This window comes from Gossypium hirsutum, chromosome D11 (assembly GCF_007990345.1).
Source record: "Gossypium hirsutum isolate 1008001.06 chromosome D11, Gossypium_hirsutum_v2.1, whole genome shotgun sequence".
NCBI lineage: Eukaryota > Viridiplantae > Streptophyta > Magnoliopsida > Malvales > Malvaceae > Gossypium > Gossypium hirsutum.
In genome coordinates, this window is record NC_053447.1 from 48,755,496 (window position 1) to 48,778,717 (window position 23,222).

The following is a 23,222-nucleotide window of genomic DNA, read 5'->3' on the forward strand; positions in this document are numbered from 1 at the left end:
GTAGTTTTGGAGCTTGCTGATTAAACCCTTGAGATTGGTTGGGTCTTTGCTACAAGAAGTTGTTGTTCGGTCCATTTCCTTGGTTGCTCCAAGAAAAGTTAGGATGATTACGCCATGAAGGATTGTAGAAGTTAGACTGGGTCATTATCCACTCCTATTTTGATACAGGTTCCCCACATAGTATACAGACTCAGGATTTGACAGACAATTCTTAAAAGAATGACCTTCCCCACAGTACACAAAGGAAACTACTTCAAACAGACTTGGTGGCTGAGCTACAGAATTATTACTACTATTAGCGGTTAACTGTTTTATCATAGAGGAAATAGACAATACATGAGCTGATAATGAAGTGAGGGCATCAACTTCATGAACTCCGGCTACACATCTTCTTGAAGCTGTTCGATTTGTTGGCCATTGATAGTTATTACTCACGATCCTCTTAATGATCTCATAAGCCTCATTATAAGACTTAGACAGATTTGCACCATTCACGGAAGCATCTACCATCAATCTTGTATTTGCATTGAGACCATTATAGAATGTCTCCAACTGGATATAATGAGGAATCCCATGATGAGGGCACTTACGAAGTAACTCCTTGAATCGCTTCCAAGCCTCATAAAAAGACTCATCATCCAATTGTTGGAAAGTTGTGATCTCGTTCCTTAACTTGGCGTTTTTGCTAGGTGGGAAATACTTAACCAAAAATATCTCTGCTAATTCTTGCCATGTAGATATGGAACTTGGTGACAATGAATTGAGCCATGCTCGTGTTCAATCTCGCAATGAGTACGGAAACAACTTCAACCTTACTGCGTCTTCAGTCACACCGACTATCTTGAATGAATCACTCACCTCCATAAACAATCGAAGGTGGAGATGTGAATCTTCCGTGGGCATACCACTAAATTGGCCCACCGTTTGTAGCATTTGAAACATCACTGGTTTCAATTCTAACCAGGTTGACTCAATATCTGGCCTTCTAATCCTGGGTTGAACTCACTGAAAAGTGGCACAGCATATTGTCTGATGCATCGATCCCTATCATCGGCAATGAAGATAGGATTTCGTACATGATCGGCTTCATTACCTTGGTCTTGATTCTGATTCCCAGGGTTCATCTCGACTTGTCTTTGAGCTATCCATTCACGTCTTCTTTGTCTGAAACTTAACTCAATTTCAGGGTCTACAAGGAGTAAATCAATAATTCGATCTATCCCATAAACACCTGAACAGAAAATCACAAAAATTAAAAAGAATAAGTTAGTAATGTTAGAAATAAATCAAATTGAAAATAAATAATTTCACGAAAAACAAATGGCTATGGCAACAGTTAACAATCCCCGGCAACGGCGCCAAAAACTTGTAACGCGTAGGTTTGTGCAAGTGTACACAGTCGTTATCAAGTAATCGAGTTATCGTCTCCACAGGGATTGTATTTGTGCTAAGTTACTTAATTTGTAAATTTATATTAACAATTCAGTAAATAAAAACACAATATAGTTGAGAAGTGGTGATTAAAATATATTAAACTAAATGCAATGATCCCTAATGCAAACTATATGAATGAAATAGATTTTAGTAAAATTAAACACAATTTGCTACAATTATAACATAAATAAACTAGGACAATTACTTTAATTAAACTCAATTTATTATCAACATGCTTAATAACATTCGGAAAAACATTCCATGGCAACTCAATCTTTCATGAGTTTGGAAACCACATTAGGTCCTTTTGAAATCCTTTACTTAGTAAATACGCATTTTACTAATCCTTATTTACTAAGGGTTTCTTAGCATTTGTGTGAGGTAACAGGGACGTGTCAAGTTTGAAACAATTTAATCACACAAATCTAAAAACTATGCAGATAACAGAGCTTGGTCAGAGTTGTTATGCAACCTCTAATTTAATCGAGTCAGGATCTAAACTGAGCATGCACATTTCAATTATGTGTCTATTAGCCATCGTCTAGTCAGGATCATCTAGTTAATTCAGGTGCATTTCAATCACGTATGAACGAAATAATAACTTGATTTTAATTGAAAATATCATCGATTGAGACACAAACATTACAAGCATTAATCAAAAAAATATTATTTAATCAAAGCAATCATCCTAGCTTAAATAAAATTAACCTAACATTGTTGTAAACAAGAACAAAGAACACATAGCAAACATCTTTATATTAAATTAAAGAAAAGGAATATTAAACCCAATTCAGAGTGGCTGTCACCCAAGACTCTGACTGACGAGGCTCCTTCGTTCCTTTGCTTTGCTCCTTTGCTGGTGGCTCTCCAAGGTGCTAGGTGTGGGAATGGAAAAGGGTAAGAGAATTTGGAGAAAAGAGAGAATGATGCTTGAGGGATGATGAATGAAGGAATGAGAGGGTCTTATTTATAGGTGAGGAGAGGGGGATAGTTTGCTAAAAATAGGAGTTTTCATCTTTTGAAGCATATCCTATGGGTGGTCGGCCATAAATTGAGCAAGTTGAGCTGATTTTTCCTTGATTTTTTGTCAATTTGAGTGACACAACAACTCAAGACTGAGACTCGGTCAAGTGCAAATCTTCAGGTAAATCTCTAATTTCTTCAACTCTTCAAGGACCTTGTGCAATTAAACCAAAGAGTGGTTTATGGACAGCCATGTGCAGCCAAATTTTGGGGTTGACTTGGTCTCCAATTTGGACGGTTTTGTAATCCAACAAAGCTATCAGGCCTGTCATGAATAAATCAACAAGTTAGGGGACCAAAGAATAAAATTTATTTAATTTAATTAATTAATTAAAAACTCAAATTATTAATGAAATATTTTAAAATGAATTATTAAATATAATTTTATATTTTATTATTTAATTTAATCATGCATGGCCCACTTTATGTCTTAAAAAATATAATATATTCAAATTAATATAAAATAAGTCATTTATTGCATGTAAACTATATAATAAAGCATAAAATCACATTTTAATAATTTCTACGTCCTAATTTCATATTTTGACATATTTCATTAATTTATTAAAAAATTATTTAGTTTTAACAATGGATTTAAGTAAAAAGGTGATAAATTACATAGGAAAAATCCTATATATTTTTTCGTTAACAACTCTCTATGCCTATGTGGATGGAACAACGGAAATGTACAAGTGTACACAATCGCAACAAGTAATAAAGTGACAAGTAAATGTCGAGTTATCATACTCACAGGGACTGTATTCAACCAACTATCTTTTTGAAGCAGATAGTTCACAGTGCTTTTAAGAATTATTTATGAATGCAATTAAAAAATCTTTGGTGAAGAAAAATATTTTGATTTTGAGGAAGTGATTAAAAACTAAAATTTAACTAAGTAAAATAAAAAAATAAAAGTTTCAATGCAAGATTTCAAAAGATAATTTTAATCAAGGAGCCATAATTCTGTTAGATTAATTAAATTTCTTAACTTAGAATTATTACACTCATGTTCATGTTGTTACGAATAAATTCACAGCAACTCGGTAATTTGCAAACTACTGCTCATACATACTTATTAAATTAACTAATCTCTTGAAAAATTTCCAATGTCAATTCAAACAATTAATCAATCTTCATAAGAACATAACAGATTATGTGAAGTAACAATGTCTTCCTACCTTGAAACAGTTTAATCACAATAATCTAGCAAGTTATGCAAGGCTAATGTATTGTCTAATATCATTGCTAATTTAACCCTCGGCTACCTTAAAAGATTAAACATGCACTAATTAAGTATTGTGTCAACTAATTACAATTTCAACACGTTTAAATAATTAATTCATTAGTCACCTTACAATTATAATGCAAGAATAACTTAGTCATGGTTTTACTTAATCAAACATTTTACCCAGGCCTATAACAACACAAACATAATTTTAATAACTCAAGTGGACGAAATGCAATCAACCTAAAATGAATTAAATTTAAGTCATATTAATTAAATTAAACATATCAAAATCACAAGTATTCATAGACATGTTCATAACAACAACAACAAAAATTAAAAGGATAAGGAACAAGAATCAAATCTGGTGTTTCTCCGAGGCTTGACTAGCTCATCTCCTGCTTCTCTGCTTGTTCTCGTTGAACCAAGGCTTCCACGAACACTTGAATGTTGCTTCAAACGGTGGTTGAAGGACTCTTTTCCAAGAGGTGAAATCGACAAGGGAATGGGATGGAAAATAAAGAACAAATGAAGGGTTTTGAAGAGAGAATGTGAGAGAGAAGTGAAAGGATGAGAGCTTTTGAGGTGTGTTTGAAATGAGCAGCCAAGTGGGTAATTATAGGTTGATATGGCTGCTAAAAATAGAAAAAATCAGCAGCTATAGACTCCCCCCATGGCCGGCCACACATGTGGCAAATTTGAAGGTTTCAAACTTGCTATTTTAAGGTAGGGGCAAATCTAGGAAGGCATGATAAGTGGAGGGGTTTGAATGCAAATTCAAGGAGTCTTCAAAAGCTTTTTTTCAAGCCAAATAATCAGTCAAACAAGCTAATTGGGTTAGCATGTGGGAGGGTTTTGGGTAACCTAGTGCTTAGTTGGATCGGTTTTCTCGGTTCGGCTCAACTAGGCCTCTTTTCATAATTAATTAATAATAATTATTTAACCCAAAATAATTTGGATTAAAATTAAAATTAATTACATTATGTATTAATATTCATAATTTGGACCGTCTTAGGCTGAAATATTAATTCGCCTCAATGCTTCAAAATTGCTTCTCAGTTTTGCGCTTCTAGTAGTGTCCACCGAGCCGTTTTTTGCCCTTTGTGCGAATCTGTCGAAAATAAATCAAGATTAATCAAAATTTAATATAAAATTAATTAAAATTCAACATTTTAAAATTTTAATTTTAATTTAATTATTTTATATTTATTATATATTTTTCGACAAGATTTTACCGAAACTGCATGAATTTGATTTAAAAAGGGCATGAAAAAGTGTGTATATCCTAATCATAATTAAAAGAAAATTTTATTCTAAGAGGAAATAATTTCAATTTTTTGGACCCCCCTACATCAGATGAACAATGTCCTCATTCTTCAAAGTGAATAGATACTATACACCAGGTAGGATTCTAGAAAAAAGGAGGTGAGTCAGTTTCACTACTTAAGTACCAAGCTCTCTCTAGATCCAATCCTAAACATGTACATATCTATTGTCACACTTCTTATTTTAAATCTTGTTCATTTTTAGTTATGATTTTCACCTCTTGTTTTACTATGTGAAATTAAAAATCCTAATAGATCCTAATCCTAAAATAACCTAAGAAAGAAAATAACATAAGGTAAAGGTCCCCCCCCTTTTTATTTATTTGCAGATCCTTTAGAATCTGACTCATCTTTTGCTCCATCATCTTTGTTTTTGCATGAATCGCTTCGCTCCCTCTTCGATAGTGGACTCCATGGTTCAAATATGAAATTTGGAAACTTAGGCACAAAAATAAACGGGTCATTGTATATTTTTGTAAAAGCACTTCTCATTGAGTCATCCCGTATTTTTTTGAATATCTCTAGTAAGCTTGTTGCTACCACTGCATATGTTGCATTATGTCCAGCAACTTTGACAGCTCATCTTGAAGATCTAGGCAACGCAATTGAGTTCTGAACATTGAGGTTTTCATGTCAGGTTCGGTTATTGGTTCCATTGGTTCTGCCTTATCAAGGATTTCAGCTGACTGCATTGGTTCGATCTCTGTGCGATCTTCTTCTTCTTCTTTTTCAGAATATTCACTCTCTTCAACTCATTATTGGAGAACAGAGTCTCCAACTATTCGGTAGAGGTCTCAATCTGTGATTGTGCCCTGGCTATAACCTGCCTTCTTTACGTTTGAAAGAATTTTAGCTTTCAATCATGAAATTGTTATCTTAAAAGGAAAGTAAGCTAGGCCAGAACGTCTAGCGACACAATTCTGCATTTTTCTTAGAATAATGTTTCCCACATTAATGGTCTTTCCAGTTAAAATCGAGTATAATAAGACCATTTGCTCTAATGAAATTGTAGTCCCATGTGAAATAGGCATAAAGCTGAATCAAATGAAATAGAACCATACCTTCGCTAGTGGTGTTAAGTATTCTCTGTGACAAGTGTGAATTCCTTGCTTTGACACAGTTCACTTGGAACCTGGAACTGTAAGTTCCTCGAGAATTTCTTGCAGATTTTCAGTCTCAATATTTCTCATCAAGGAAGAATATTTATTATATTTGAAATCAGGTAATTCAAAGAATTCATTAATAGCGTTTGAGGTTATTGGTACCTTGATTCCTCAAATAGAAACTTCCTTTAATTTGTTTGAGGTCAAATTTGCATAAAATTCACAAACTAATTCCTCATCTGCACTCGGTCTTTTCTCATAAAATAACTCCCAATTGAGAGCTTCAGCAATTTGTCGAATGTGCACCATGATATCAATATAGTTATTTTCTTTCAGTGTAAAGCCTTTTTCAGGGTGCATTTGTTGATTCGTGAAAACACTTTTGTATCTCGCTTTGGCTTTTTCACAGTGAAATTTTATTGTAATTCGTCAATTTGGACAGAGGCACAAGTTCTCTTTCGATGCATGATTAACCTGAGCATAAGATACAAAAAATATTTTCTCAAAAATTTAATTAGTAAAAATAATATATTAACAATTCAAAATAAATTGAAGAGTTAAATAATTAAAACAAATTAAAATTTTGAAGAAAAATTTCTTACCACCTAGTATATAAAAATTAAGAACTCAAATAAAATTAGAAGCAAAAGATTGTAATTACAGGATGGTTGGAAGGGTTACCGGCTAAGTGTGGGGTGTTGGTGCGAGTAGCAAGCCTGGTGTGCCACGTGGATGCTGGGAAGCTACTAGGCTTGCGGACAGATGTGTGAGGGAGCAGTAGGGCCTAGCGTGAGTAGTTGCGTGGGAAGTAAGTAGCAATGTTGAGCGAGTAGTAGCGTTGGCACGCATGAGCTGGAGTTGGGAGTGGGACGATGCGCGCAGTGCAGGATGTGCAAGGCAGCAGCAGTGCGCGATGGAGGTAGGTGTGTGCGAGGTGAGCTGCTAGCCAAGTGGGCCAAGTGCATGCGGGGTAAGCTGCTGGCCGAATGGGGCTGCTGGGCGATGCTATTGCTAGTGGTTAAGAGCTGCGACACATGGTGGTTTTTGGATGCTAGGATCTATGGTGGAACAGGTGAATGGAGGTTGGTTTGATAAGTGATGACTGATGGAGAAGGTTGGTGGAATTTATAGGGAAGAGGGTAGGAGTCTAATAAGAATTCTTAGAACAATTTAATAGTTAAAATATTCTAAGTTCTAATTCTACACAAAGTTAATAACAATTAATAATTAATATAATGCATATTAAAATAGTGTTTGCTATTAATTTATTGAAATAAAAACTATTAAATAAAATATGATCAAATTTAAATTAATCCTAATTCTATGCAAAGTTGATAATAATTAATATATATTATAATAAATATAACTATATAATAGTTATTATCATCTTATTTATTAAAAATAAATTAAAAACGTTTATTTTAGATGCCTTTGAAAATATTTACAAAAAGAGACATCTAATTTTTAATATTTACATAAAGAGCAACCAAATTTTGAAAAGAGTTTAATTAAGTACCTAGACTTGAAGAAAAATTGAAAATTGAGTTGCAATCAAAACTTGGATAAAAATTGACCCTTTTATTTGAAAAACTAAAAATTTATTTTTCCATTTAGGAAATAATTTCTCGAAAGATTATGTTAAAATCAATTCCTAGGAAAGATTGGAGGGGTCACAAGCGGTCTCGCTTAAGTTTCAATCTCCTAAATAGAATTTATTTAAACATACTAATCCCAAAATTATACCCTAAATCATTTATTTAAAAAGAAAACCAAGAGAAATTAAATATCTAATAAAATGAACGAGATTTGATCCCACTCAATCTTATCCCCCAGTAATGTTTTAAGCGTTGGGCATTGACTTGAAAATTACCTCCCTTACCTTGAAGCTCGACAACTCCATATGGGAAAACCTGGTGAATCGTAAATGGATCGGACCAATGTGATTTCAACTTACCTAGAAAGAACCTTAATCTGGAATTGAATAACAAGACTTGCGCTTCAAGTTCGCGAACTCGAATGTGCCTGTCATGTCATCTTTTAAGTCTTTCCTTGAATAGTTTGGCATTCTCGTATGAGAACATTTGGAATTCTTCTAACTCATTGAGTTTAAGCATCCATTTCTCTTTAGCAAGCTTAATATCCAAGTTGAGTCATTGGAGAGCCCAGTAAGCACTGTGTTCTAACTCCAAGGGCAGATAACAGGCTTTCCCAAAGACCAACCTATGGGGTGACATCCCTAAAGGTGTCTTGTATGTTGTTCTGTAGGCCCATAAAGCATCATCCAGACTTTTGGACCAATATCGTCGGTTCGGGCAAACTACCTTATAGAGTATGTCTTTTATTTCTTTGTTTTCCAATTCAACTTGCCCATTCGTCTACAGATGGTAAGTTGTGGCAACCTGGCCTCACTCCATGTTTGTCGAGTAACCATTTCAACCATTTGTTCACAAAATAGGACCCTTCATCACTGATGATAGCTCTCGGGGTTCCAAACCCTTGAACACATGCTTCTGCAAAAATTTCATCACAACCTTTGCATTGTTCGTCGAATATGCCTCAACCTCAACCTATGTAGACACGAAGTCTACTACTACCAATATGTACTTGTGACCAAATGATGGAGGGAAAGGACTGAGAAAGTCAATACCCCAAACATCGAATAATTCTACCTCAATGATGTTTTTCCGGGGAATCTCATTTCTGTTGGTGAAGTTTCCAACCCTTTGGCATCGATCACAACTCTTTACATAAGCATACGCATATTTGAATAGTGTTGGCCAAAAGAATATGGCTTGCAGTACTTTGGTCGCAGTACGTGTACCTCCGAAATGTCCCCCACTTGGAGCTATGCGAAAATGATATAGAATCTTATGAAGTTCATATCCTACCACGCATCTCCTGATCATTTGATTTGCACACTTTTTAAACAAATACGGCTCTTCCCAGAAATAGTACTTCACATCGTGAAGAAACTTTTTCTTTTGATGATACGTCTTATCAATCGGCATCAAACCATAAGCTAAACAGTTAGCAATATCAGCAAACCAAGGGGTATTATGGACATGATTTACCTTCAGTATGTGTTCATCTGGGAATGTCTCTTGGATGGGTATAAGTGGAAAATTCCCTTCTTGCGACTCCAATCTGGACAAGTGGCCTAGTACTTGTTTTTCTACTCTTTTTCGATCTTGAATTTCTAGATCGAACTCTTGGAGTAAAAGTACCTATCAGACCAATCTCAGCTTAGCATCTTTCTTGGTAAGTAAATACCTAATTGTCGAATGGTCCGTATAGACAGTCACTTTGGTACCTACAAGATAAGATCAAAACTTGTCAAAAGCAAACACAATAGCAAGTAACTATTTCTCTGTTATTGTATAATACAATTGAGCTTCTCTTAGAGTCTGACTTGCATAGTAGATGGGCTGAAAACCTTTGTTCCTTCGCTGGCCCATCACAACTCCTATTACGAAGTCACTTGCGTCACACATCAGTTCAAAGGGAAAATCCCAGTCCTGTGTGACGATGATGGGTGCCAAAACTAACCGATTCTTCAAATCATTGAAAGCTCTTAAGCACTCTTCATCAAATTTGAACATCATGTCCTTCTCCAATAATTTGCATAAAGGTTTAGCAATTTTGGAGAAGTCCTTAATAAATCTTCGATAGAAACCGAAGTGGCCCACAAAGCTTCTAACACCCTTTACAAATGTTGAAGGTGAGAGTTTCTCAATAACATTTACTTTTGCTTTATCTACCGTGATTCCATGTCTCGTTATCCAATGCCCTAGAACAATACCTTCTCATACCATGAAATGGCACTTTTCCCAATTGAATACGAGGTTTGTTTCTTCGCATCGCCTTACTACCTTGGCTAGATTGGATAAGCAATCATCATAAGTGTCTCCAAACACTTAAAAATCATCCATAAAGACTTATCAATACTTCTCAACCATGTCAGTAAAAATAGACATCATAAATCTTTGAAATGTAGCAGGTGCATTACATAAACCAAATGGCATGTGTCTAAATTCAAATGTACCATACGGACAGGTGAACATTATTTTGTGTTGATCCTCCAGCGCTACTGTAATCTGATTATACCTTGAGTATCCATTGAGAAAACAGTAATAGTCTCGCCCTGTGAGTCTATCCAGCATCTGGTCCAAGAATGGTAAAGGAAAGTAATCTTTCCTAGTCGCCTTGTTCAGCTTCCGATAATCAATGCAAATTCTCCATCCTGTAACTGTTCTAGTCAGTATTAATTCGTTCTTCTCATTCTCAAAGACCATAATACCTCATTTCTTTAGCACACACTAGACCAGACTTACCCACGAACTGTCTGAGATGGGGTAAATTATACCCGCATCTAACCACTTAATGATTTCTTTCTTTACCACATCATTCATGATAGGGTTCAGTCTTCGTTGTCTATCAATCGTTCCTTTCTCGCCATCTTCTAGGATGATCTTGTGGATGCATATAGATGAAATAATGCCATGAATATTGACTATGGTCCATCCGATAGCCTTCTTGAATTATTTCAACACTAAGATGAGTTTTTCTTTTTTCTTTTCGGTCAATTTCGCTGAAACAATCACATGCAAAGTAGAATTGTTGCCTAAATAAACATATTTTAAATGTGAGGAAAGTACCTTCAATTCTAATTTAGGTGGTTCCTCAATTGATGCTTTCGGCTGGATGTAATCTCTACTTTCTAACTCCAAAGATTCAAAGAAGGATTGCAAATTAGATCCCCTTTGATTAGCTTCTAGCAAAGCTAAGTATTCCTCTCCTACTTCATCACTTGGAGGGTCTGATGTCAAAATTTTCTCCAGCGGGTCCTCAACGTAGTTGAGTTCCCTTTCCATGATTAATTCCTCTAAATCAGATAATGCAGAATAATCATCAATTGTGTCAAGATATCGCATAGACTTGAAAAAATTAAACGTTACCTAATCGTCTTGAACATTCATAATAAGCTTACCCTTTTGCACATCGATAAAGATACTTCCAGTTGCTAGGAAAGGCTTTCCTAAGATGATTGGCACCTCTTTATCTGCTTCAAAGTCTAGAATAACAAAGTCAATAGGAAAAATAAATTTATCTACATGTATCAATACATCCTTTACTTTTCCTTCTAGATGTACTAAAGATCGATCTGCTAATTGAAGTGTAACTGTAGTAGGTCTAACTTCACCTATCCCTAATTTTCTAAATATTGACATGGGTATCAAATTAATGCTTGCACCCAAATCACATAGTGCCTTACCACAATACGTTGCTCCAATGTTGCAAGGTATAGTAAAACATCCAGGATCCTTCAACTTTGGGGGTAGTTTGTCTTGAAGATATGCACTGCATCCCTTCGTTAAGGCTGCCATCTCAAATTCTCCAAGTCTCTGTTTCTTGGATATGATATCTTCCATGAATTTGACTCAATTCAACATTTGTTCAAGTGTTTCTACCAACGGAATGTTGATATGAAGTTGCTTGAGTACGTCTAGAAACTTCTTGAACTGAACTTCATGTTTCTACTTTTGAAGTCATTGAGGGTAGGGTGGTGGAGGATCATTTACTAGAACTAGTTTATTCATCTTCTGTGGTAATTCTGCATCTAATGAAGTTGTTAGTTTATCAGAATTCACTAGTTCAGTAGTTACCTTATCAGATTTTGTAGATTCTAGTTCTGGTGAAACTGGAATTTCAACACACGATTGAACTTCCACTGAATCTAGAGCATCAGCTGGCTCTTCTTCAACTTCGATAGCGTTGGGCTCTAATGTCTTTTTGCTCTTCAATGTCAATGCTTTACAATGCTCCTTCCCCAGATTTCTCAGATTCTCTATATCACTAGGAAAAGCACCTTGTGGATGGTTTCTGAGTTCAGTGGCAAGCTGGCCCATTTGGTGCTTCTGAACTTGTTGAGAAAAAACAGGTGGCTAGGTCAGTCTAGGTTGGGAGTATGTGTTCCTGGGTCCAGCCCCTTGGTTACTCCAGGAAAAATTCGGGTGGTTTTGCCACGATGGGTTATAGAAATTGGATTGCAGTCTCTGCCTTCCTAGGTTTTAGTTCTGGTTACCCATGTAATACATGGATTCTGGGTTTGATGGACATTCTTCGAACAAATGTTCTTCCCCACAATAAACACAGGATATATTTTCAAATTAATTGGGTGGCTGAACTGTAAAACTATTGAACCCATTAGTGGTAAATTTTTTAAGCATTGAGAAAATTGAAGATACTTGAGATGCAAGTGAAGTGAGAGCGTCCACTTCATGTACTCCAGAAACTCATCTTCTTGACGTTGCTCGATTGGTTAGCCATTGATAATTGTTGCTAGCAATCCTCTCAATGATTTCATAAGCCTTGTTATAAGATTTAGAAAGAAAAGCATTGTTAGCAGAAGCATCCACTACCATCCTTATGTGAGCATTGAAACCATTATAAAACATCTCAAGTTGGATGCAATGAGGGATTCCGTGATGAGTGCACTTTTGTAATAATTCTTTGTACCTTTCTCATGCCTCATACAAGGACTCATCATCCATTTGTTGGAAAGCTTTCCTCAACTTAGCATTCTTGCTAGGCAGGAAATACTTAATGAGGAATCTTTCTGCTAACTCTTGCCATGTGGTAATGAAATTTGGTGGCAATGAGTTCAACCAAGCTCGAGCTTTTTCCCTTAGCGGATATGGGAACAGCTTTAATAGTAGTGCATCTTCGGGTACTCTGGCTAACTTGAAAGAATCGCTCACCTCCATAAACAGTCTTAAATGAATGTGAGGATCTTCGGTAGGTATTCCACTGAATTGACCCACTATCTGAAGCATCTGAAACATGACTCGCTTCAGCTCAAATTTTTGTGCCTCAATTTTATTCTCCTCATACCCGAATTAAGATCATAAAACACTGGCACAGCATACTGTATTGGAGCTCTATCCCTATCATCAGCAATAAGGATAGGATTTTGAGCAGGGTTTTCTTCGTTTCCTTGATTCAGATTTTCGTAGTTCATCTCTTTGGTCCTTCTTTGAAATGCTTGTCTCCTTCGTTGTCGAAAAGTTCTTTCAATCTCAGGGTCTACAGGGAGTAAATCTATAATTCGATCAATATTCATAAACACCTAAAAAAAAGAGAAAAATTAACTAAGTTAAGATTGAACAGAAAAATAAACCAGATGTAAAATTACAAATTCACAAATAATGACTTTTAGAACAGTCCCCGGCTTTGGCGCCAAAAACTTGGAACGACAAAAATGTGAAAGTGTAAAGAATCACAACAAGTAATAAAGTGACAAGTAAATGTCGAGTTATTGTACCTAGAAGGATTGTGAAAAGAATTATTTATAAATGCAATTAAAAACACTTTGGTAAAGAAAAATATTTTGATTTTGAGGAAGTGATTAAAAACAAAAATTTAACAAAGTAAAATAAAAAATAAATAAAAGTTCCAATGCAAAATTTCAAATGATGATTTTAATCAAGATGACATAATTGTGTTAGATTAAATACATTTCTTAACTTAGAATTATTAAACTCATGTTCATGTTGTTACGAATAAATTCATGGCAAATTCGTAATTTGCTAACTATTGCTCATACATACTTATTAAAGTAACTAATCTCTTGAACATTTGCCAATGCCAATTCAAACAATTAATCAATCTTCATAAGCACATAGAAGATTAAGTGAGGTAACAATGTATTCTTATCTTGAAATAGTTTAATCACAATAATCTTGCAAGTTATGCAAGGCTAATGTATTGTCCAATACCGTCACTAATTTAACCCTTAGCTACCTTAGAAGATTAAACATGCACTGATTACGTACTGTGTCAATAATTACAATTTCAACACGTTTAAATAATTAATTCATTAGTCGCCTTAAAATTATAATGTAATAATAGCTTAGTCATGGTTTTACTTAATCAAACATTTTACCAAGACCTATAACAACACAAACATAATTTCAGTAACTCAAGTGGACGAAATGTAATCAACCTAACACGAATTAGATTGAAGTCATATTAATTAAATTAAACATATCAAAATCACAAGTATTCATAGACATGTTCATAACAACAACAATAAAATTTAAAAGGATAAGGAACAGAAATCAAATCCAGTGTTTCTCCTAGGTTTGACTAGCTCTGCTCCTCCTTTTCTGCTTCTTCTTGTTGAACCGAGGCTTCCATGAAAACTTGAATGTTGCTTCAAATGGTAGTTGAAGGACTCTTTTCCAAGAGGTGAAATCGGCTAGGGAATGGGAAGGAAAATAAAGAACAAAGCAAGGGTTTTCAAGAGAGAAAGTGAGAGAGAAGTGAAAGGATGAGAGGTTTTGAGGTGTGTTTGAAATGAGAAGCCAAGGGGGTATTTATAAGTTAAGATTGCTACTAAAAATAGAAAAATTCAGAATCCATAGACACCCCGATGGCCGGCCACACATGTGACAAGTTTAAAGGTTTCAAACTTGCTATTTTAAGGTAAGGGCAAATCTAGAAAGTCATGATAAGTAGAGGGGTTTGAAAGCAAATTCAATGAGTCTTCAAGGGCTGTTTTACAAGCCAAATAATGAACCAAACAAGCTGATTGGGTTAGCATGTGGAATGGTTTTGGGTAGCCCAATGCTCGGTTGGATCGGTTTTCTCGGTTCAGCTCAAGTGGGCCTCTTTTCTTAATTAATTAATAATAATTATTTAACCCAAAATAATTTGGATTAAAATTAAAATTAATTACATTATGAATTAATATTCATAATTTGGATTGTCTTAGGTTGAAAAATTAATTCGCCTTAATGCTTCAAAATTACTTCTCGGTTTTGCGCTTCTAGTAGTGTCTGTCGAGCCATTTTTCGCCCTTTGTGCGAATTTGTCGAAAATAAATTAAAATTTAATATAAAATAAATTAAAATTTAACATGTTAAAAATTTAAGTGCAATTTAATTATTTTATAATTATTATATATTTTTCGAAAAAAATTTATTGAAACTGTATGAATTTGAGTTAAAAATGCATGAAAAAGTGTGTATATTTGCATGTTTCTAGTGGAGCGACCTACATTGAAAACAAATAAGTCACACGGCCATGTGACAGCCCGTGTGTACCTTAAAAAGTTTGCAAAACAAAACACATTTACATCCAAAACTTAAGTACCAATCCAAAATCAAAACCAACTAATTCCATATCTTAAAAATACATTTATCAAGCCTAAAAAATGCCAAAACAATTATCCTAAGTGCCTAACCAATGTGTTCTCATTGACACCACAATTTAATTACCAAACCAAAATCACATCTCAAACCAAAGTAAATGCATTCAAAGTTCTCAAACACCTTAAATAGTTCATACCAAAAGCACCATTTCTTTCAACCCATAATTCAAATTGCCACATTCAAAAACTTTCATAAGAATTATACCAAATCTAACAAACAATTCCAAAAATATATACATTCCAAAACCATACACACATATATATACAACCAACTAAAACATCCTTACCCCAAGCTTAAAACATAAAATTTGTATTAAGTATCTAAACATATACAAACACACCTATTACATGTCATATAACCCAAAATAAACGTATAAAAAATTACCAAAATGTGTCTTGATAGTGTAATCTTAAAGTTGATCCAATCGTCGGACTCCACAAAATGTAATCTACAAGGAACAAGAAAAAACACAAGTAAGCTTCACTAGAGGTTAGTAAGTACAACGGTTAAAACAATAAATTTACTATATAAAAAAGTTCATTATAATAATGGTTAATATACGATAATCTTGTCATCCACAATTACTTAACATGTGAGTCCATGAGTTTATTCACATATTATATAACTTGATCAATCATACCAAATCATTCAATATAAACTCACTTCATACTTTCAAAATATCAAGTAAACATTTATAATACTTAATAACAAGACAATAATCTTTAGAAACCTACCCGATGAACAATATAAACGAAATTGGATACAGGTTTAACCATCTAGAACACACCAAAATGATCAAACGAACTATCCATCTGAAAACACACCTGGGTACTAAGTGTCAAGGCCGTAGGCTAACATCCCTCTGAAACACACCTCGACACTAAGTGCCAAGCCCAAAGGTTTTACATTTGCCCCGGAAACACACCTGAGTCACTTTTATAGAACACGATAGTCCGCAACAAATGTTGAACTTCGGTATATTTAGTAAACAAGAATAAATCAGAAATCATCATCCCAACACTAATAAATCCCGTATAGCGCGTGAAATAACCTATTGGCATGCCAATTGTATCCTATCATATGTTCATCAACTTAATTAATTTAGGAGTAACAACGCTCAAATCAACTAATTTCTCAAATCATATTTACTTACTGCAATTCATTAACTTCAAGATATTCAACAAATTCACTTCTCAAATAATATAACATTTAATTTTATACAAATTGAACTATACAAACTTAACAATTTTACAAATTAAACCCCAAGCTAGCTAGGTTAAGCTAAAATGATCCCAAAAACACAAAATTCATGAAAAACGGGTGGAAATGGACTTACATGCAAAGATATTAAGTGCCAAATACTCAAGCTTAAACCATAGCTTTTCTCTTCTTCAACTTTCAACATAGAAAAAAGAAAGATGATAAACTTTGTTTTGTTTTTACTTTATGTTATTTTTAATTTTTAATTTACTAATTTACCCTTTTTATATTAACTTAACAACTAACCAAATTGAGACCATATTTGTCCATTAACATATTATATGGTTTAATTACCATTCAACTCCATCCATTCACATTTACTAACTATTTACTACAATTAACTAGTAATACTAACTTTTTCAACTTTTACTATTTAGTTCTATTTACTTAATCAACAATCTAAACATCAAAATTTCTTGATCACATTTTAATACAATATTAATGACCTCGTAAATATTAATTATATTAATATTTATGGATTGACATATCGAAATTGTGGTCCCGAAAATAATATTTTCAATACCACTGAAAAATAGGTTGTTACAAATTTTGTATGATTTGGGCATGTTTTAATGTGTTTTGAACAAGTAAAAGTGATTGGATATAGGTGGCTTGTTACCTAATAAATAAGTGAGCAAGTAAAAGTGATTTTACATGCAGACAGCCTAGGAGACGAGTTGTCATACGGTCGTGTGCCATACACGGCCATAGCACACGGCCATGTGACCTATTAAATTTTTGTACATGTTGTCTCACATAATCACAGGCTGTTACACGGCCTTGTGACCCGATTTCGAATTGCACACAGTTTGTCACACGATCTATGACACGGCTATGTGACCCTATTTCGAATCACACACGGTTTGGCACACGATCTGTGACATTGCCATATGACCCTTATTTTTTGATTTTCTTACATTTTTCTATTTTGTTTCAAAAAAGTCCCTGATTTTTTTAACTGATTTTTAGGTTTTGTAAGCTAGATATAAGGCCCGTAACTGTATACATACTATGAATGAGGATTGGTTATGAATATTTGATATTTAAATTAATAATTGGATGATTTTGTAACACCTCTAACCCAAATCTGTCATCGGAACAGGGTTACGAAGCATTACCAGAGATTATGAATCATATAGATAGAAATTTTAAAATATTTCATAACATATCAATTTTCATAATAAAACCAATCAAAATCATACATATTGTCCCTTATACGATCCCTCGAGGCCCTAAATATGCGTTAGAAACAAATCGAGACTAAATTAGAAACTCATAGAATGTTTCAGAAAACATTGAAAATTTTTAAAGCTGCAGAGGTCACATGGCTGTGTGGCCAGGCCGTGTGACTCACACGGTCAAGAGACACGCCTATGTCTCAGGCTGTGTAGGTGTTCAAAATAGGGACACACGACCGTGTCCCAGCCCATGTAACTCACTAACTTGGTCCATACAGCCAAGCCACATGCCCGTATGCTAGGTCGTGTACCCTTCGAAGTAACCTCACACACCCGTGTGGCAGGCCGTGTTCTAGGCCACGTAACAGCCTACCTTGTAACCCTTTGAAAGCTACAGGGGACACATAGCCGTGTCACATGGCCATGTGTCACACACGACTGAGACACATGCCTGTCTCTACTCGTGTGGATGAAAATAGGTCATTTTACAAGTCATATTTCTCAACCAATTTGCATAAACCTACACCCAACATTATGCATATAAACAAGCCATAATAAGGTACCAAAACCATGCATTTTCTAGCCTTATACAAATGGTATGATCACATACAACCAATTTGTCCTTAGGCACCTCAAATGAAAATTTATAAACATAACCAACCATATGTTCAATATAACCAATTGATCAACTAACATATATGCATATTTGTACCAAAACTTACCATGTAGATCAATTATCAAAACATACCATTTGGTACCAATTATACCACTTAATCGCTAGCATCAAATGGTCATATAATTTACATATAACTTGTACACTAAAAACACCAAATAATCCATTCAAACAAGTACCAATTCACAACAATTCTGTCAAGATTCAAAGCTTAAACAAAATGCATATTCAAACCACTATTTTACCTTCCATCATTCTACCATAACAAGCCACACATCAACATGATAAAGCTACCTATATACATACCAAAATATACCAAGATACAAGCCAAATCATGTGGCCACAATCACAACAACACATATAGGCAAACATTAGCCAAAATAACTTATACATGCCATTATAACCAAAATCAAACATCCAAAAATACCAAAAGAGCCGATGGATAGTGTGATATAGCTCCGACAAGCTTCCAACCTGAACGAGTTTTCGATTCACTATAAAACACAGAAAATAACACAAAGTAAGCATTTAAGCTTAGTAAGTTTGTATAACATAGAATTTAACTTACCATTTAATCAAATAATAGGTAAGCAACAAAGCATAATCCAACACAACTTGGCCATAAGCCTAAGCACATATACACCAACCACATTAGTCATGTAAATTCATATATGAATCAATAATTATTGATGAGCTCAACAATTAATCAAGTTTCCATATACATGTAACATCCATATCATGCATCTCTATATCATGTAAAATCATTTTCATGTACTTCATGTAAATATCTGTAATAGTTCGTAACGAACTCATATTATCTCGTAACAAAATATTGTCCATTGAACCATTTAGAATATCGTTGGATACTCAGGATAGCTCACACATAGTGTGTTAAACTGTAATCTGTCAATTTCTATACATGTATACTCATATGAGCTATAAACCAGTAAGCTCATACGAGCTAAGAATAGGTAAACTCTCACGAGCTGAAATCAATAATCTCTAATGACATGTCATTTGTATCCTACGAATTCCTAAGGTTCAAACAGGACTCGGTAATTATCGTACGTCATCGGATACGTGATCAGTATTTATACATGGAAATTATACAATTCACATACACATAATTCCATTAAAACATATAAATATAAAATTTAATTACACGAACTTACCTCAACAAGTATACGTAGATACGGAGGTGATTAATCTCAGATTTTCTCTTTCCCTCGATCTAACTCCGTACGCGGTCTGGCTGAATCTATATGGATAAAATTAACCCAATTCAATATATTTCATATTCAACTTAGTCCAACACATTTTTGGAAAAATTACCATTTTCCCCTATACTTTTAATTCTTTACAATTTAGTCCCTAGGCTCGAAAAATAAAATTCATGCAATTTTATCCTTACCCAAGCCTAGCCGATTATTATACATACTTATAGTAGCCCATATAATTCATAAATTCACAAATTAGACCATGTAAAATTTCTATTTTTCAATTTAACCTCTAATTGATAATTTCATCAAAAATTCATTTACAAAAGTTGTTTATCTAACAACAACCATTCATTTTCTAACATAAAACTTCAAAACTCAAGTATGTTCATCAATGGTAAAACCCTAACAATTTAACAGTTTCACAAATCAGTACGCGGGCTAGCTAGATTAAGCTACAACGATCCCAGAAACATAGAAATCATTAAAAACAAGACAAAAATCACTTACCAATTGAGCATTCAAAGTTGCCAACCCCTAGCTTCCAAAAATGGATTTTCTTTCTTTGATATTCGGTTGAAAAAGAATGGAAGAAGATGATAATTTGTTTGGTTTTATTTATTATGACTTTAATTACTTAATTACATAATTAACCTTTAAAATTAAACCAAATTTCAAAATTTTCAAGTCAATATCTTCCACTAACTAATTTATGGAATAATTACCATATAATAACCTCCACTTTAAAGTTCTATAGCTATTTAACACCTTTAGCTATTAGAATTCAACTTTTGCACCTTACGCGATTTAGTACTTTTTTATAAAATTGAACATGTAAACGGTAAAATTTCTTAACGAAATTTTTATACGATAATACTATCATGTGATAGACCATAAAATAATAATAAAATATTTTTTTTCAACTTTGGATTTGTGGTCCTGAAACCACTGTTTCGATTTTATTGAAAACGGGCTGTTACAGGTTTAATGTTGTTATTTGATTCGTTATGTGTTTTAAGACTTTGTAACCTTAATCCAATAATGGAGACGGGTTAGGGGTGTTACAAATGTTTTTTTGGTTGGTTTGCAACATGAGTTACATATGTGACTTGGTTAATGTTATGTATCTTATATGATGAGTTTTTGGCATTTTGAATTGATGATGATGTGGTGAATGTATAGGTATTGATGTTAGGTTAGTGAAAGTAAATATTTTGAATTAACTCTATTGACATGTGGTGTCAATTGTGGCATATTTATTAGGTAATTAGGAAGATTTATTAAGTGATGAATTGGTATGAAATGTGTAGGTTTTGAACATGTTTAGATTGGTGGAAAATGTTTATTTTGAGTCCCCTTGTAATGTTTGAAAGGTACTATACACGATTTGACATATAGTTATGTGCTCCTTATAATTTAGATAGCATGTAGACCACATGGTTATATAATGTCACATGGGCTGGCCACATGCCCGTATGGAATTGTTCATATGGTCATTAAATTTTGCACACGGTCCTGGTACACGACCATGTGACTTTAAGTTGAAATTTTACATCCAAGTCCGCACAGCTTTAGTTAGTTACACGACCGTGTGACCCTTTTTTGCTAAAATTTTCGTACTTTTCGTTAAGTTTTCAATTAAGTCCCTATTTGTTCTCGGATTGGTTTGAGAGCTTTCGTAAGCTCGATCAAGACTCAAATTTAATTTTATATTATAATTTTGAATGTTTATGATATCATTGATTATTTGAAGAATTTATTTATGATATAATTGATCTATAATTTTGGAAATGTTGCAAATTAGTACTGGTTAAATTCTAGGTTGATACTAGAGCATACTTAAGCTCGTATAAGGTCCAACCAAAATCATGTTTGGTGATTATGCATTGAATTGATTCTGATTGTATGATCCATGTGTAATTTGAATGTTATTTGTGTATTTATGAAGTATTTCCATGGTTATTTGAAAAAATCGATCTGCATTGAATGTGTTTTATTCTAGCTTTGACTGTAGCTCTCCGTAGCTCGGGTCCGACGACCGGACCGGGTAAGGGGTGTTACAATATAAATATGATTTGGCTATATGGTTGATTGAAATGAAATTTGATATTCGATAGCGTGTAAAAGATCATACGAAATGGCTAAAAACGTGTCCTGAGGACCGATTGTGTTAAAAGAGCTTATAAGCTCAGAAATGATAGAAATGTGATATGAAATGTTGATCATAGTAAATGAATAAGAAGATGTTCCTATAGATGATAATGTGAATTGATTAAGTTATATAAAGTATGAATGAAAATGATTGTATATGTAAGTATATGTAAGTAATTGAATTAGATTTGTTACATCTTTGTCAATAGAATGGATGATAAAAAGGTTAGTTTGATTATCAAGTGGAATGTTGTAGGAGAATAGAATTCTTGTTTTAGTTGAATTATAGTATATTTGAATTGAATTCTTATATTGGTCATGCTTTTTTTGTAACTTGAAATATGGAAATTACCACTGAGCATAATTGCTCAGCGTACGATTTGCTTTCTTTATGTGCAAGTATAGTAAATTCCAGATATTTCGAGCAATTGATCCAGTGTCCTTCAAGTGATCCCCGACTTAGCAAAGTTTGTAAAGTTCTATTTTGATTAGTATATGACATGTACCTAGGGTTTAAGTCAGTTTTGTATCGAAAATAGTTGAATTTAAAACTTGGTCGCTTGATGTTGTTCTGAAGTGTCATTTTGGGATATTTTATCTTGAATGCAAACTTGTACCATGTTGATTTTTATGGAAACAGTATGTCACATCGCGATGACATATCCTCAACTTTGTGACAAGGTGTATTCAAGGTATTGACGAGACCTATTCAATATATTGTGTCACGATGAGGAACCCCTGACATCGTGATGTCAACCCGATGCTTTGAAATTCTTACAATTTGGTTCTAATTCAACCTCAGGCTAGCAATAGAGCTTTCGTAAGCTCGTATAAGACCCGGAAATGGACACGAAACGTTTTATATGCCTGTTTAACTTATATCGGGATGTTTTATGTTATAAATTGAATTGTGAATTGATCGTAGTTGCTTCGGCAACAAATGTGACACCTTGTAATTCGGACCCGACAATCGGGTTGGGTATGAGGTGTTACAGATAGTTGTATCGGTAGAAGGTGCAAGGGAATTCAAAAATTGCTTACTGACTTTCTTGTATCGATAGAAGTCCCTCTAAGTATGCTTGAAGTGCTCTTTGACTTACTTTTATCGGTAGAACTTCCTCCAAATATCGATACAACATCCCAAACTTGTATAAAACGAGTTTAAAACACTTAAAACATTTTAGATTGACTCAAAAATGTTTAGATAAATTAAAATACATTTAAAATATGTTATATAACTTCCCATACTTGTATAAAATGAGTTTAAAACACCAAAATCATTTTGGATTGGCTCAAAAATATTTAGATAAATTAAAATACATTTAAAATATATTTTTGAGTACTTTTATAAATTTTAGAAATGCTTTGAAAATGATTAACAAAATTTTCAATAATTATTTTCACCAAATGATTTTGGAAAT

At 33.8% G+C, this 23,222-nt stretch overlaps 1 non-coding gene across 1 annotated transcript; it reads left to right on the forward strand.

Moving 5' to 3' along the window:
- Positions 1-568: 568 nt before the first annotated feature.
- On the forward strand, positions 569-675 carry LOC121224045 (small nucleolar RNA R71). Its single transcript, XR_005921508.1, has one exon. It is a non-coding gene; the product is annotated as a small nucleolar RNA R71 (small nucleolar RNA).
- The last annotated feature ends 22,547 nt before the right edge of the window (positions 676-23,222 follow it).